Source organism: Carcharodon carcharias, chromosome 1 (assembly GCF_017639515.1).
Source record: "Carcharodon carcharias isolate sCarCar2 chromosome 1, sCarCar2.pri, whole genome shotgun sequence".
NCBI classification, from domain to species: Eukaryota; Metazoa; Chordata; class Chondrichthyes; order Lamniformes; family Lamnidae; genus Carcharodon; species Carcharodon carcharias.
In genome coordinates this window covers 57,102,846-57,118,544 of record NC_054467.1, presented here as the reverse complement: position 1 = coordinate 57,118,544, position 15,699 = coordinate 57,102,846, and the positions used below count along the sequence as shown (strand labels likewise).

General features: G+C 42.2%; 1 protein-coding gene and 1 long non-coding RNA gene across 3 annotated transcripts in view; one reads left to right on the top strand and one right to left on the bottom strand.

Annotated features, from left to right (window-relative positions):
- The window catches only part of naf1 (nuclear assembly factor 1 homolog (S. cerevisiae)), a 292,709-nt gene that overhangs the window by 179,273 nt on the left and 97,737 nt on the right, over positions 1-15,699 (top strand). The window lies entirely within an intron of this gene.
- The window catches only part of LOC121276223, a 70,018-nt gene continuing 66,702 nt past the window's right edge, over positions 12,384-15,699 (bottom strand). Inside the window, exon 3 of the long non-coding RNA XR_005942634.1 lies at positions 12,384-12,916. This is a non-coding gene — a long non-coding RNA (uncharacterized LOC121276223). The remainder of the gene's footprint in view (positions 12,917-15,699) is intronic.

The following is a 15,699-nucleotide window of genomic DNA, read 5'->3' as shown; positions in this document are numbered from 1 at the left end:
GTACAGAGATGAGCTAGGTATTTCGAGAGGTATGATTTTTTGGAAGGAAAACAGGTGTTTGAACCTGAAGCTCTTCGTCAGAACACACTGTCACAGTTAGAACAGGGGCATATGAGCATGGAGTGGAGGAGGCGCCTTGCAAGTGAAACTGTGTATTAGCCAGGGATCAACAATGATATGGAAAAGGTAATGAGTATGTGAGGTGACTCATACCAGAATCACTAACACAAAGAAGCACTGCTCGCGGACGAGGTTCCATCACACCCTAAATCTTGCAACAGATTTATTCCATGGTGATGACTTTCTCCTAGTCACTGATTAGTTTTCCAAGTCTCCAATCATCATACAATTGAAGGATGCCTCCAGTGCGTTTCACAATGGCAGACACAATGAACTCAATAATTTACACCTGAAGAGATTATATCAGACAATGGGCTACAGTATGTTGGCAGACCTTTTAGAGATATGTGTGCTAAATGGAACATGAACCACGCAACAGCTTTACCTCTCTATTCTACTGTGCAAGACTGTTGGATTTGAATGGTCTAAATTGTTAAGGCACTAATTGTGAAGCGCAGAGAAACAAAACAAGATCTCAGTGTTACCATGTTACATTTGAGGGTGATGCCTTTAGAAATGTGCTTACCATCGCCAGTGGAAATTATGTGAGACAGTTTAGAACAACCTTGCCAAGCCGTTACCTATTCAAATTCTCAAGAATACAGGAGAAACCCCTCAAAACAAGGGGAAATGAAGACGGCACATAAGAGACATGCAGGTGTGGAGCTGCCTGGTCTGCACATAGCACAAAACATTCGGGCCGTATATCCCACCCAGGAAACCTGGTTACATGTGGAAGTATCCGAAGTGTGCAGCGAACCCAGATCCTGTGAGTTCATAATATTGAATGGGATGATGTTAAAGACAAACAGAGCCAGCTAAGGTATTAGTCCCACTGTATACCACCCAGCACTCCAACTGTATCTGGAACACATCTCAAGATGAACTTGGAGAGTGAAATTGTGGAAGAACACCATGAAAACAGTCAGAATTATGGTAATACACAGAATGCTACTGCACCTACAAGTCAAGAACACTGAAATGATCAGTCTGGATCTCAGGAAGGTTATACCGTCAAGAGATCCAGGAATATTAGTAAGCCACCGACACATTATAGACTCTAAACTCAAATAATGAACTGAGATCTATCTTTTGTGTAAATAGTTTTTATAATCACCCAACATTTACTCTTAATGTATGTAATGTTATCTTCAGAAAGAAAGGGTAAGTTGCGATATTACTAAGAGAATATGCAAATGACATACACATGTCATCAAGTAACCAGGATGTCAAGCAGCATGTGACCAGCCAGCTGTTGCTGTTAGTATTTGTGGGTGTGTGTGTTGAATCCCTAGAGTAGACTTGTAATATGTATCTATATTAGCTCTCCTCTTCAAATAAATAGAGCCTACTTATAGTTTACTAATCCTGTGTGCACGATTGGTGAAAGAAGTCCAGAATGCAACAATATTGAGTCGTGTAGGAGATATTAGATCAGATGGATCAGCAGCTTGGTCAAAATGTAGCTTTAAGGACTCTTCTTATAATGTTATGTCGATATTATTAGTCGCTTGAGTAAATACCAAGGAAAGGAAATTTAATATTTCTGCCATTTCACTGTCATTACACGGGAGTTAATTGTGCTAGCTGTTAGTGGCTTCTGATTTTCTTTTTGTTAGCTGTTCGTGCCATACAAGTGTCAGGCAATGACCATCTCCAATAAGAGAATCCAACCATCCACTCTTTGCATTCAGTGGAATTACTATCACCAAATCCTCAACTATCAACATCCTGGAGGCTATCATTGACCATCAGGGGAGGCAGTGGCACAGTGGTAATGTCACTGGACTAGTAATCCAGAGATGCAAGCTAATGCCCTGGGGACACAGGGTCAGATCCCACCATGGCACCTGAAATTAAAAGCTAGTCTCATGAAACAGAATCACAGTGCAGAAGAGGCCCATCGAGTCTGCACCAACACGTGAGAAATACCTGACCTTCCTACCTAATCCCATTTACCAGCACTTGGCCCATAGCCTTGAATGTTATGACGTGCCGAGTGCTAACCAGGTACTTTTTAAAGGATGTGAGGCAACCCGCCTCCACCACCCCCCCCAGGCAGTGCATTCCAGACCATCACCACCCTCTGGGTAAAAGAGTTTTTCCTCACACCCCCCCCTAAATCTCCTGCCCCTTACCTTGAACTTATGCCAAAACAAAAACAGAATTACCTGGAAAAACTCAGCAGGTCTGGCAGCATCGGCGGAGAAGAAAAGAGTTGACGTTTCGAATCCTCATGACCCTTCAACAGAACTTATGCCCACTTGTGACTGACCCTTCAACTAAGCTGCTCCCTATCCACCCTGTCCATGCCCCTCATAATCTTGTACGCCATTGTTAATTTGTTGTTAAAACCCATCTGGTTCACCAATCCCCTTTAGGGAAGGAAATCTACTGTCCTTACCTGGCCTACATGTGACTCCAGAGCCACAGCAATGTGGTTGACTCCTGGCTGCCCTCTGAAATGGTCCAGCAAGTCACTCAGTTGTATCAAAAGCTGCTACGAAGATTTTTTTAAAAAGGAATGAAACTGGACAGACCATCCGGCATCTACTGGGCGCTGGAAACAAAAAGGCACACTGAGCCCGTCGACTCTGCAAAGTCCTCTTGGGGTTTGTGCCAATACTAGGAGAGCTGTCCCACAGACTAGTCAAGCAACAGCCTGACATACTCATGGAATCATACCTGACAGGCAATGTCCCAGACACCATCACCATCCAGCAGAAATGGCAGTGCAGTGGTTTATAATTGGGAGGGAGTTAGCCCTGGGAGTTCTCAACATTGATCCTGAACCCCATGAAGTGTTATGGCATCAAGTCAAACATGAACATGGAAACCTCCTGCTGATTACCACCTACTGCCCTCCCTCAGCTGATGACTCAGTGTTCTTTGATGTTGAATACCAATTGGAAGAAGCACAGAGTGGCAAGGGCACAGAATGTACTCTGGTTGGGTGTCTTCAATGTCCATCACTGAGTGGCTCGATAGCACCATTACAGACTGAGCTGGATGAGTCCTAAAGGACATAGCTGCTAGACTGGCTCTGCAGCAGGTAGTGAGGGAGCCAAAAAGAGGGGAAAACCCACTTGGCCTTGTCATCACCAATCTACCTGTTGCAAATGCACCTGTCCATGATGGTATTGGTAGGAGTGACCACTGCACAACTCTTGTGGAGACAAAGTTTCATCTTCATATTGAGGATACCCTACATCATGTTGTGTGGCACTATCACTGCTAGATTGGATTAGATTTCGAACAGATCTAGCAACTCAAAACTTCCATGAGGTGCTGTGGGCCATCAGCAGCAGCAGTATTGTATGCGACCACAATCTGTAACTTCATGGCCTGACATATCCCCCACTTTACCATTACCACCAAGCCAAGGGATCAACCCTGGTTCAATGAAGAGTGCAGGAGGGCATGCCAGATGCAGCACCAAGCATACCTCAAATTAAGGTGTCAACCTGGTGAAGCTACAACACAGGACTACTTGTGTGCCAAGCAGTATAAGCAACAAGTGATAGACAGAGCTAAGCGATTCCACAGCCAAGGGATCAAATCTAAGCTCTGCAGTCCTGCCACATCCAGTCATGAATGATGGTGGACGATTAAACAACTCACTGGTGGAGGAGCCTCCACAGCCCGATCCTTAATGATGGGGAAGCCCAGCACAGCAACGCAAAAAGACCAAGCTAAAGCATTTGCAGCCACCTTCGGTCTGAAGTGCTGAGTGGATGATCCATTTCAGCCTCCTCCGGAGGTCCCCAGCCTCAGATGCTAGTTTCAGCCAATTCGATTCACTCCACGTGATATCAAGAAATGGCTGAAGGCACTGGATACTGGAATAAGCTATGGGCCCTGACAATATTCTGGGAATAGTACTGAAGACTTGTGCTCCAGAACTAACCATACCCCTAGCCAAGCTGTTCCATTACAACTGAAACACTAGCATCTACCTGACGTTGTGGATATTGCCCAAGCACGTCCTGTCTACAAAAAACAGGATTAATCCAACCCAGCCCTTACCACCTATCCGTCCACTCTCGATCATAAGCAAAGTGATGGAAGGGATTGTCAGCAGTGTTATCAAGCAGTACTTACTTGGAAAGAACCTGCTCACTAATGTTCAGTTTGGGTTCCGCCAGAGTCACTCAGTTCCTGACCTCATTACAGCCTTGGTCCAAACATGGCCAAAAATGCTGAACTCCAGAGGTGAGGTGAGAGTGACTGCTCTTGACATTAAGGCAACATTTTACCAAGTGTGGCATCATGAGCCCTAGCAAAACTGGATTCAATGGGAATACTCTCCACTGGTCTGGATGAGTGCAGCTCCAACAACACTCAAGAAACTTGACACCATCCAGGACAAAGAAGTCCACTTGTTTGTCACCTCATCTGCTACCTTAAGCATTCACTCCCTCTACCACCAACACACAGTGGCAGCTGTGTGAGATAAGCTGCACTGCAGCAACTCACCAAGACTTCTTTGACTGCACCTTCCAAACCCACAAACTGTACCACCTAGAAGGACAAGGGCAGCTGACACATGGGTAAGAAATGATCCATGCACACACAGCAAAAAAAACCCTTCATTCCCTGTACCCCTTTTCTTATTTCTTCTTGCCAATTTATTTGGTGGTAGTTCAAACCTCCCATGGTGGTTATTCTGTGTTTTTTACTCATTTCACATAGTTGCTTACATATTTTTGTCTACATCTCCTTTCCAAAGTTAAGTTGTCAGCCAAGGCTCAGTTGCTAACACTCTTGCCTCTGAGTCACCAGGTCCCTGTTCAGGTCCCACTCCAGGACTTCACACTGTCGGAGGTGCCATCTTTTGGATGAGACATTAAGCTAAGGCTCCACCTGTCTGCTCTGCTGGATGTAAAAGATCATTATTTCAAACAAGTGATGGGAAGTGTTCTGGCCAATATTTATCCCTCAATCAACACCACAGAAATGGGTTATTTAGTCATTATAACATTGCTGTTTGCTGTGTGCATTTTGACTACTGCATTTCCTACAGTGACTGCACTTCAAAAGTACGTAAAGTAAATGGCTGTAAAGTGCTTTGATAATGGGTGGTTATGAAAAGCATTATTTAAATGCTAGTCTTTTTCTTTTTCACTATTATGCCTATATTAGTATGACCCATCCCTTCTTAACGTTCAACCCTGTTTCTAACCTTCTGTTAGTTATGTCCCTTATTCCTACTGCTAATGTTATCTCCAATTAGTACAGCTACCCTAATCTTCTGCTCCCTTTCCTATCCTTTTTATTTTGTTGAAATCCGCAATATTTAGTTGCCAGTCCTTTTCCATATTTCAGTTATTCCTATTACACTGGTTCTCTGCTTGGATTATTGTCTCCGGTCCCCTATCTTATTTCAGGTGCCATGTACATTGCTGTACAGGTAGTTTAACTTATCTTTAATTGTCCGTTTTACTGTTGTTTGTTCCCTGACCATTTGTTAGCCTTGCTCCTTACCTTCACCTGTCTTTACTTTCATCTCCTGCTCTTTTATCTTCGGACTTGTCATTTTTGTTAGATTTGCCCCACCTCCCCCAGCTGCCCTATCTTACTACTTTAAAGTCCTATTGTTAGCCCTCTTTATCCTTTCCGCTTGGACAACTGTCCCATTCTGGCTCAGGTGGTGTCCACCAAGTGGTACAGCTTCTACCTATCCCAATCCAATGCCTCTCCTCCATTGGCCAGCTGCATGGGACTACGTATGCCAGGTTCCATTCTAACCTATTTAATTGCAGCAAGAAATTACTTGCAAAAGCTTCTCTTCCCACTCCTGCACTACCTCTAGTATCCCCCAATGATTCGGCTTGGACTCTGCCTATTTCTCATTACATCCTGCTCCTCGGCAGCATCATCTAAAAACATAGCTTCAACATGTATGCTAACATTACTCAGCTCTATCTCACCAGCAATTATGTTGACCTTGCCACTGTCTTTAAATTATCAAACTACTTGCCAGATATCCAGTACTGGGTGAGCAGATATTTCCTCCAGCTGAATGTTGAGAAGACCAAAGCCATTGTCTTTGGTCACTACCATAAGCTCCACGCTCTGCCACACACACTGTTTTCTAGCCACTGACTCCATGCCCCTCCCATCAGCTGTCAGTGGATGAACCAGACTGTTCACGATCTTGTTATAATATTTGAACCCAAGATGTTACAGGGGCTATATAAATGCAAATTATTATTGTCTTCAAACTAAAGTTACATCAATTTAAGTTAGTGAAAATTTTGTTTGGAAGAGGTTTTTAGAAACAATTGCTATACATGAAGTGATGAGTGTTTAATTATAATCTTTCAGGCAGGCTAATGGCTTCAAGGATATTTGGAACTGGCTATGTCTATGTAATTGTCAAACTTGCATTGAATGGAGCTTTCACTCACATTCAACCTTTGATTTGCTTCCTTCTTACTCTTCAGTTGAAAAAAAAATCCCACGCAGATTAAAAAGTAATTTTCTTTCCATGCGGTGGAATTTTATGCTTAGGACTTTAGCATTTTAGTCAGCAAATGGATGGCTGAGAGATGGCAAAAGTTCAGCTCTGTGCATTTCTTGCAAATTTTAAGAGTTTATATGATCTCCAAGGATAGGCCTCAGCTGAATTAATAAATTGTCATCCATATTTCCATCAATGGAGGAAAAATAAATTTGTGTGTTTAACCAAAGCTACAAAAAGAGTCTGCTGCTGTTAAATTTTATCCTTTATCAGATTACACAAGGCAACCTTAAAGCAAATTTTACTTTGGCCTTGACTTTATTAAAAGCAATTTCCCTTCACAATAGTAAAGCCAATCTTGCAATTGAAATCAATGAAATCTTTGGGGAGAATTGCTTTTAGTCATTTGGTAGTGCAGAACTTAAGTATTGCTGAAAAAAAGAGAATCTTTTGGCAAAGCTATTTCTTGAACTCATCAGGACAATTCACAAGAATACCAAATGCAAAGGGAACAAAAAATTTATACCGCTTAAGAATGTGCTGATTGGCTGGCAAATGGACTCTGGTAGAGGTGTTGCCATGGAGAATGCATCAGTTGATGGTGACTGACAGTTAACTGCCAAGCATTGTTTGAAATTTAAACCAGGCAGCTTGACTCTGGTCAAGGCGTTGCCCTGAGGAATGAACTAGTGAATGGCTATCACTTATTTTGTTCAGCTGAAACAGGTGAAATGTATGTACATGTTCTTTCTGCCTGCAAAGAAGAGAGCCCTGTGTATTAATATGTAGTTTCCAGTAAACGCAAATGCGCCACACTGCGAGCCCAACTGATCTTAAGTTGTTTGTTAGCATAATTCTTAGCACACTGAAGATTATTTAGCAAATGTTGTCCAGTCGCAGAATCACATCTAATGTTGAACACTATTTGTTTGATCTGTCAATCTTTGGGACATATGGCCTACATACCTACATGACACTGGCACTGAAATTCATATACTGCATTACTCATTTGTGTGATAGGCAGAACATGTTTTTGGCTTGGCCGCAGTATCCTGTTAGTGGTGAATAACACTTGTGTTGTTACTGCATAATAGCAATGTGAAACAGCTAACTTCACCTGTTGCTCAAATTTTTGAGATCCTTGCCCTTCCAGGGTAATCTGAGGTAGACCAGGACTTTTCGGTGCCGAAGTGATGGCCTTAGGCCCATATATGAACTTGCACAGTATGCAGCGTGGAATGAATTTTTTGCTTTTGTCTAGCTGACAGCAAATGAGTCAACCAGGCATTGATTTGGGAATCTAGTTTGCTGCCTGTAATATCAGTTTTATTGCAAAGTTAATAGCCCCAGTGATACTCTCCTGTTCAATGGTTCCTTTATTTGTATCATGGCAATTTCCTAGAATTCAAGCACATTTTCCAAGATTTTATTCAAAGGGTTCTCTTTGTCGTGTTGTCGGCTTGTCCTGGCTTTTTCAGTCAACTTAGGGTTCCCCAGGGTGCATATTGCTTTATTCCACTATGTTCTACAATCAATAACCTCCAAACCTAACCATTCTTTTTTCTTTTTTCTTCCTTTTTTAATGTATCCACATCAACTTCCTACACATTGCTTATCCCTTCATTCTTTTTCCTAGTGCAGTGATTAATTGCCCCAAAAAATGGGCAATGCAGTACCTCACTTTAAAATTCTCAACCTTGCTTTCAAATCCCTTCATGATCTCTCCCTCCCTATTTTGTGATCTCCAACCTTAGACTCCTGTGAGAATTCTGGGCTGCTCTAATTCTGGCATCTTGATTTTAATCACTCTACCATTGGTGGCCATGCCTTCCGTTGCCAAGACTTAAGCTCTGGAATTTTCTCCCTGAACCCTTTTTTCTCGCTTTCCTCCTTGAGGCCTTCCCATAAGTTTTGGTCAAAATGGTAGGGTTTTTGATAATTTGTTCTAATATCTCCTTATGTGACTCGTTGCCAAATGTTATTTCATAAAAGCTCCTGTGAAGCACCTTGAGGTGCTCTACTCTGTTAAAGGTGCAAACTAGCAACAAAAGCTTGTATTTGTGTTACTTCTTGAAGAGAAGAGCTACTGTCTGTAATAGTCCGTCCTCATCTATTAGCACTCATTGTCTCAAATGAAACTCCCAAAACTCCTCTGTTGCTAAAATTTCAAGGAGCTGACATTTCCTTTTGTGTCAAACACTTTCCCCCGCCTCTCAGTTGCTCTCAACTCTAATAGATGTGCTAAGATTTAATTATATTCCTTCCATACCTGGTTATCCTCTTCTGTCACCGCTCTTGAATGAAAAGAAAAGCTTACTGCGCAGTGGATAGTGGTCTTTTGCTAATTCAATCATAGCGTTCTGGCCTTGTTTTGAGCTTAGCTTTCTATTCCTTTTGCCACAAATTCAATGTGTTGAAATAATGATGCACATCCTACTGCAAGCTGTACATTACGAGGATATCAAAACTGTGGAGTTCCTTGCTGTTTTCATCTACCTTTCTCTGTTATAGTTTGCTTAAGTAGCTTAACCTTTAATTCTTGAGAAGCCTGACTAAATCTTGTATGTGTTTCAATTTAGTGCTGTCATCCACCATAGTTTTGACTCCTAGACGTTTACAGCACAGAAGAAGCCCATTCGGCCCATCGTGTCTGTGCTGGTCAACAAAGATCTGACTACGCTAATCCCATTTTCCAGCGCTTGGCCCATAGTCCTGGAGGCTATGGCAACACAAGTGAATATCTAAACACTTCCTAAATGTTACGAGAGTTTCTGACTTAACCACACTTTCAGGCAGGAAGTGCCAGACCTCACCACCCTCTGGGTGAAAAAATTTCTCTTCAACTCTCCTCTTAGCCTTCTACCTCTTACCTTAAACCTATGGCCCCAGGTTATTGACCCCTCTACTAATGGTAAAACTATCCACCCCATCTATGCCCCTCACAATCTTATACACCTCTATCAGGTCCCCCCCTCAACCTTCACTGCTCCAAGGAAAATAACCCCAGCCTATCCAACCTTTCCTGATAGCTCAGAACCTCCAGCCCAGGCAGCATCCTGGTAAATCTCCTCTGCACCCTCTCCATTGCAATCACACTCTTCCTATAATGTGTGGTGACCAGAATTGCACATAGTATTCCAGTTGTGGCTTAACCAGCATTTTATGCAGTTCCAGCATAACCTCCCTGCTCTTATATTCCATGCCTTGGCTAATAAAGGCAAATATCACATATGCCTTTTTAACTGTCTTATCTACCTGCCCTGCTACCTTCAGGGATCTGCGGATATGCACACCAAGGTCCCTCTGTTCTTCAGGATCTGCAATTCATAGTGTAATCCCTTGCCTTGTTAGCCCTCTAAGTGTGTTACCTCACAGTTTTCTGGGTTGAATTCCATTTGTCCCTGCTCTGCCCACCTGACTACTCCATTGATATCCTCCTGCAGTTTATGGTTATCCTCCTCATTATTTACTACGCTACCAATTTTCGTGTCATCCGCGAACTTCTTGATCATACCCCCTACATTTAAGACCAAATGATTTATGTACACCACAAACAGCAAGGGACCCAGCAACAAGCCCTGTGGAACCCCACTGCAAACAGACTTCCAGTCACAGAAACATCCCTCTACCATAAGAACATAACTAGGAGCAGGAGTAAGCAATTCAGCCTCTCGAGCCTGCCCCACCATTCAATACGATCATGGCTCATCTCATTTCTGCCTCAACTCCAATTTCCCGCCCTCTCCCCATAACCTTTCAACCCATTACTAATTAAAAATCTATCTTCTCCTTAAATTTATTCAGTGTCTCAGCATCCACTGCACTCTGAGGTAGTGAATTCCACAGATTCACCACCCTTTGAGAAAAGTAATTCCTCCTCATCTCTGATTTAAATCTGCCACCCCTTAGCCTAAAACTATGGCCTCTCGTTCTAGAATGCCCCACGAGGGGAAACATCTGCTCCACGTCTACTTTGTCTTTCCCCTTTAGCATCTTATATACCTCAGTTAGATCTCCTCTCGTCCTTCTAAACTCTAGCAAGTATAGGCCTAAACTGCTCAATCTCTCCTCATAAGACAAGCCCCGCATCTCTGGAATCAATCTAGTGAACCTCCTCTGAACCGCCTCCAGTGCAACTACGTCCTTCCTCAAGTAAGGGGACCAAAATTGTGCACAGTACTCCAGGTGCGGTCTCACCAATGCCTTGTACAGTTGCAACAACACTTCCCTATTTTTATACTCTATTCCTTTAGCAATAAATGCCAAAATTCCATGTGCCTTCCTTATTATCTGCTGTACCTGCATACTAGCTTTCAGCGATTCATGCACAAGGACACCCAGATGCCTCTGCACTGAAGCATTCTGAAGTTTCTCTTCATTTAAATAATAAGTCGCCTTTTTATTCTTCTGACCAAAATGAATAACCTCACACTTATCCACATTAAGCTCCATCTGCCAAATTTTGGCCCATTCACCTAACCTCTCCATATCCATTTATAAATTTCTTATTTCTTCATTGCAACTTACTTTCCCACCTATTTTGTTGTCATCTGCAAATTTAGCTTTAGTACCTTCTATCCCTGAATCCAAGTCATTAATATAGATTGTAAATAGTTGGGGCCCAAGGACCGTACCCTGTGGCACCCCACTAGTTACAGCTTGACATCCAGAAAAAGCCTCATTTATCCCATTTATCTGTTGGTTAGCCAATCCTCTATCCATCACCCTTTGCTTCATGCCTCTCATCCAATTATGGATCCAATGTACCACTTTGCCTTGGATCCCACTTGGATATTACTTGTTTAATCAGTCTGCTATGAGGGACCTTATCGAAAGCCTTGCTAAAGTCCCTGTAGATCACATCAAATGGATTACCCTCATCAACACTCCTGGTTACCTCCTCAAAAAATTCGATCATATTTATCAAACACGACATTCCCTTAACAAATCTATGCTGATTATCCCTGATTAATCCATATCTCTCCCAAGTGCAGATATATTCTGTCCCTCAGAATTCTTTCTGGTAACTTCCCCACCACCAAGGTTAAACTGACTGGTCTGTAATTTCCTGGTCCATACCTTCCTCCCATTTTACAATAATAGGACAATGTTAGCAGTCCTCTGGCACCTCACCTGTGGCCAGAGGATTTGAAAATTACCACCAGGGCCCCTGATATCTCTTCCCTTGCCTCCCTCAAGAGCCTGGGATACATCTCATCCAGGCTTGTGGATTTATCCACTTTTAAGGCTGCTAAACCTGCTAGTACCTCCTCTCTCTCAATGTTATTTTCCTCCAATATTTCACAGTCCTCCACCCTGATGTCTATACCTGCGTCGCCTTTTTCCATTGTGACCGACACAAAGTATTCATTGAGGACTGTACCCACGTCTTCTGGGTCCACACACACATTACCTCTATAGTCCTTAATTGGCCCTACTCCTTCCCTAGTTATTCTCTTGCTCTTTATATCTTTAAGAAACCCCTTGGGTTTTCCTTTATTCAACCCACCAATGCTTTCTCATGCACTTTTAGCTTTCCTCATTTCCTTTTTAAGTTCCCCCCTGTACTTTTTATACTCCTATCGGGACTCTGCCTTATTGAGCCCTCGGTATCTGCCATTAGCTTCTCTTCTTGGGGTTCTCTGGACTTGGTCCCTCCTTTTGTCTTTCTGGGAACATATTTGCCCCTTCGCTATTTCCTCCTTGAATGCCTGTAAGAAATAATCCCAGTTATGAGCTGCACAATTTCATTTATAAAAAGGTGTAAGTGAATAATTTTGTAATAACCAATGATGCACTGTGACATTTGTATATTTATTAGCTCTGACCCAGTCAGTAAGTCTTGTTATTGTTTACATTTACATTCACGTCACTGGTAAACAATTGATTAGAAATGACAGGGCAAAAAAGTTAATATTTTAAATATCTTTGGCATAAGAATGTATTTTATTAGACTTGCTGAGTTACTGTTGGCATGGTACATTGTAATTTAAATGATGGGTAGGACAAAACACACATTTCTGAAAGTTTGTGGTGAGAACTCATCTATTTCTATTTTGATTCTAGTGAGCAATGAGCAAAATAAATTGGAAGCATCAGCAGTTGTGCTCGTATGGAGAAATGTTTCTCACCACTGAAATAAATTGATTTTTGAGATTTTTAGCTGTACCTTCTCGAGCAATTGAGAATGGGTAACAAATGCTGGTCTTGCCGGTAATGCTTACATGCAATGAAAGAATTAACAAAAACATGCAGGAGAGCATGCTATCAGCTGCAGCAGTAGTTGTCAGTGCATTTCAACAGGTGCTTCATCTTACGACCCCCATGAGGAATCTGTAAACCAAAATAACTAAGTTCACTGATCCCCATAGAAAAATTACCAACTAGATTCCACTTTTCATAACTTTTGCTTTAACATGAATCAGAACCAATGAAAATTAAAATGAATTAACAGGCAAATGATACTTCAAATAAAAAGGCAAATTTCACTTTAAACCATCAATACAATAAAGATACGTCTTATGCAACCACAAGCATTTCCATTGTTCCCCTCTGACATGTGGCACTGTGTAGCTACACGATTCCAATACATGCTGCTCTTTATTCATACATGGTAGATCAGGAGTCCTATCTGATAACAGCTGTCACCTTCGAGTTTCACAGGCATGATTATCATCAGCAAGGCTCACTTCTATGAACCCTCTCTCCCTTGGGTCATGACAGTCCTGATGGTGTAGCTTTCCAGAGTTCCCTTTCCACCGACCAATCAATAACGTCCCGGTTCATGGTTTGGCCACTTGTGAGAAAGAGCCCCGTCCTTTAGTATCTATGAGCTATTCGCATAGCTTTCCAGATCTTTTTAGCCAGCTTTCTCATTGCCTCCAAGAGCTCCTGTCTCCTTTACAGCCAAACAGAAAAACTGACCTCTTCCTGAGAGTGGTTTGCTTCATCTCCTCAAAAGATTTCTTTCTGCTTTTGTTTCTGTCTCTATCTGTTTCTTTGTGTCTGTATCTGTGCCCTGATCACCTTCCCCTTCCAGCTCCTTTGCTTGTAGCTCTTCTTTTTGTCTGTGGTTCTCCTTTATGTCTGCCAGTTACATGGCTTCTTTCTTAGCTTCCTGTTGGCACCGCTTCCAAGTCAAGGGTTGTCAGGTCACATGACTTTTTTATTATCCAAGAAAATTGATACCTTTACAATTGATGCAAACTATTAAAAGTCCTTTTCAAGCACTCTTAAAAACAATTATAAATTCCACACACCCTTTAAAGAACTTACAAATTTTCCTTACTGTACTGCTTCCAAGTCACAGGTTATCACACTTCATATGTAATGACAGATCAATATTTTGCAAAGGGAGATTTGATTTATGCCTTCCAGGCTAGATATAGACAAAATTAACGTTTTTGATATAAATGAGATGACATCCCTAAACAGGATCCCTTTTGACATTCCCAAAAAAGATCAATATGTATAAATCGCCAGGAATAGGTGGCGCTTATCTAAAGGGCTAAAAGAAACTATGGAAGAGGTTGGCGAGGCATTGACAATGATTTTAAGGGATCACTAGACACTGGAATAGTACCAATGGGCTACTGTGTCGTCCATATTCAAAAAGGCAATGAAGTAGATACTGGCAACTTCAGATTCTAAACTGTAACTCCTTGTCCCTAGGTGCAGCCTGCATCATTTCCTGCTTTGATTGTCTATTGGTATTGAACAGAATTTACTACACATCACAAATCCTGTGGTTTATGCAGTTTGACTGCACTGAGCTAGCCCATTTATAATGAGCATCAGTGGTGTGCTAAGGTGTGGCCTTTCCTGAAGTGTTTACTTAAAGCTGTACAGTTTCATTAATACCTTTTGTTCATTACATTGAAGTTGTGGATATTGAATACAGTGCTGTGCTTTGTCTGAGTTTGATGGAAGGGGAAGAAGAATAAAGGAGGCAACCCAGGAAGATCTGATTGTGCTGGAGATGAATCTCTTGAAACTGATATTACTTAAGCAGCATATCTGCTGGCCCCATTGCAGCTACTACGCAGTGTCGGGGGGGGGGAAATACTGTCTTTGCAGGGTCCGACTGATCAGAGAGGCTTGCACCATCTGCGGAAAACATATCTCCAGAAAACATATCTCCAGGAAGCCTCTATCATTACGTTACAATGACATTAAAGGTCACCACAGTCTTAACCTGTATGTCTCCTATTACTTCCAGACTCCGGTGGGAGACATCTGCAATATATTACACTAATGTATCATACAGGTGACTAATGCATTGTTCACAGGGTGAACTCATTCATTACCTTTCCCATTGAAGGGATCTATCCCTGAATTCCCCAAATTTGAGGGGTCAGTGATGGCATGTCCAAACCGTTGGTCACGGTCTCATGATTTACATAAACAGAGGGGGATTTCGACTGGTCCGTATCACAAGGCAGCAGTCATAATCTTTTCTTCTAAGGCTATTTGTGTTCTGCCTTTATTTGAAGCAGTGAAAAATTGAAAGGAAAGCTCCTCGGCGATTAAGTCATCCATGTTGAATTAAACCTTCCACTACTTCATCAGTCCCTGCTCCAGCCGTGCTGCTGCTCTGATTCCACTGTTGAGCTTTTTTTAAAAGTCTGTTGTTTCTGCTCAGGCTCCATCCCCTCCAAAATACCTGTGGTCTCACCCCCCACAATTCCTCTGGTACAGCACTCACTTCCATAACTTCAAGGCTAAAGGCTCTAAACAAAACTGCATTTGACATGCAACTGGCCTGGTTGCCAATTGCCACAGGAGTACCAAGCCCCTCTCTCATGGCAGATTCCTATACCTATCACCTCATTAGCCTCGTTTCCAATGTCAATTGAGTGAGTCTTATGAAATTCTTAATCACAAGATTGAGATAATACACCCCTACCACAGCCATCACCGCTACCTCCAAGGTATCAGCCTTGGCCCAGTTTGTATTACCCTCTGTCACCTCTGAGTTAGAAAGTTGTGAATTCAAACTACATTTCAGAGACTTGGATGTGATCTCAGCTGACACTTCTGAGAAGTACTGCTGTCAGAAGTGTCGAATTTCAGATGAAACTTTTAAGCTGAGCCTTGTTTTCTTTCCCCCCACCCCC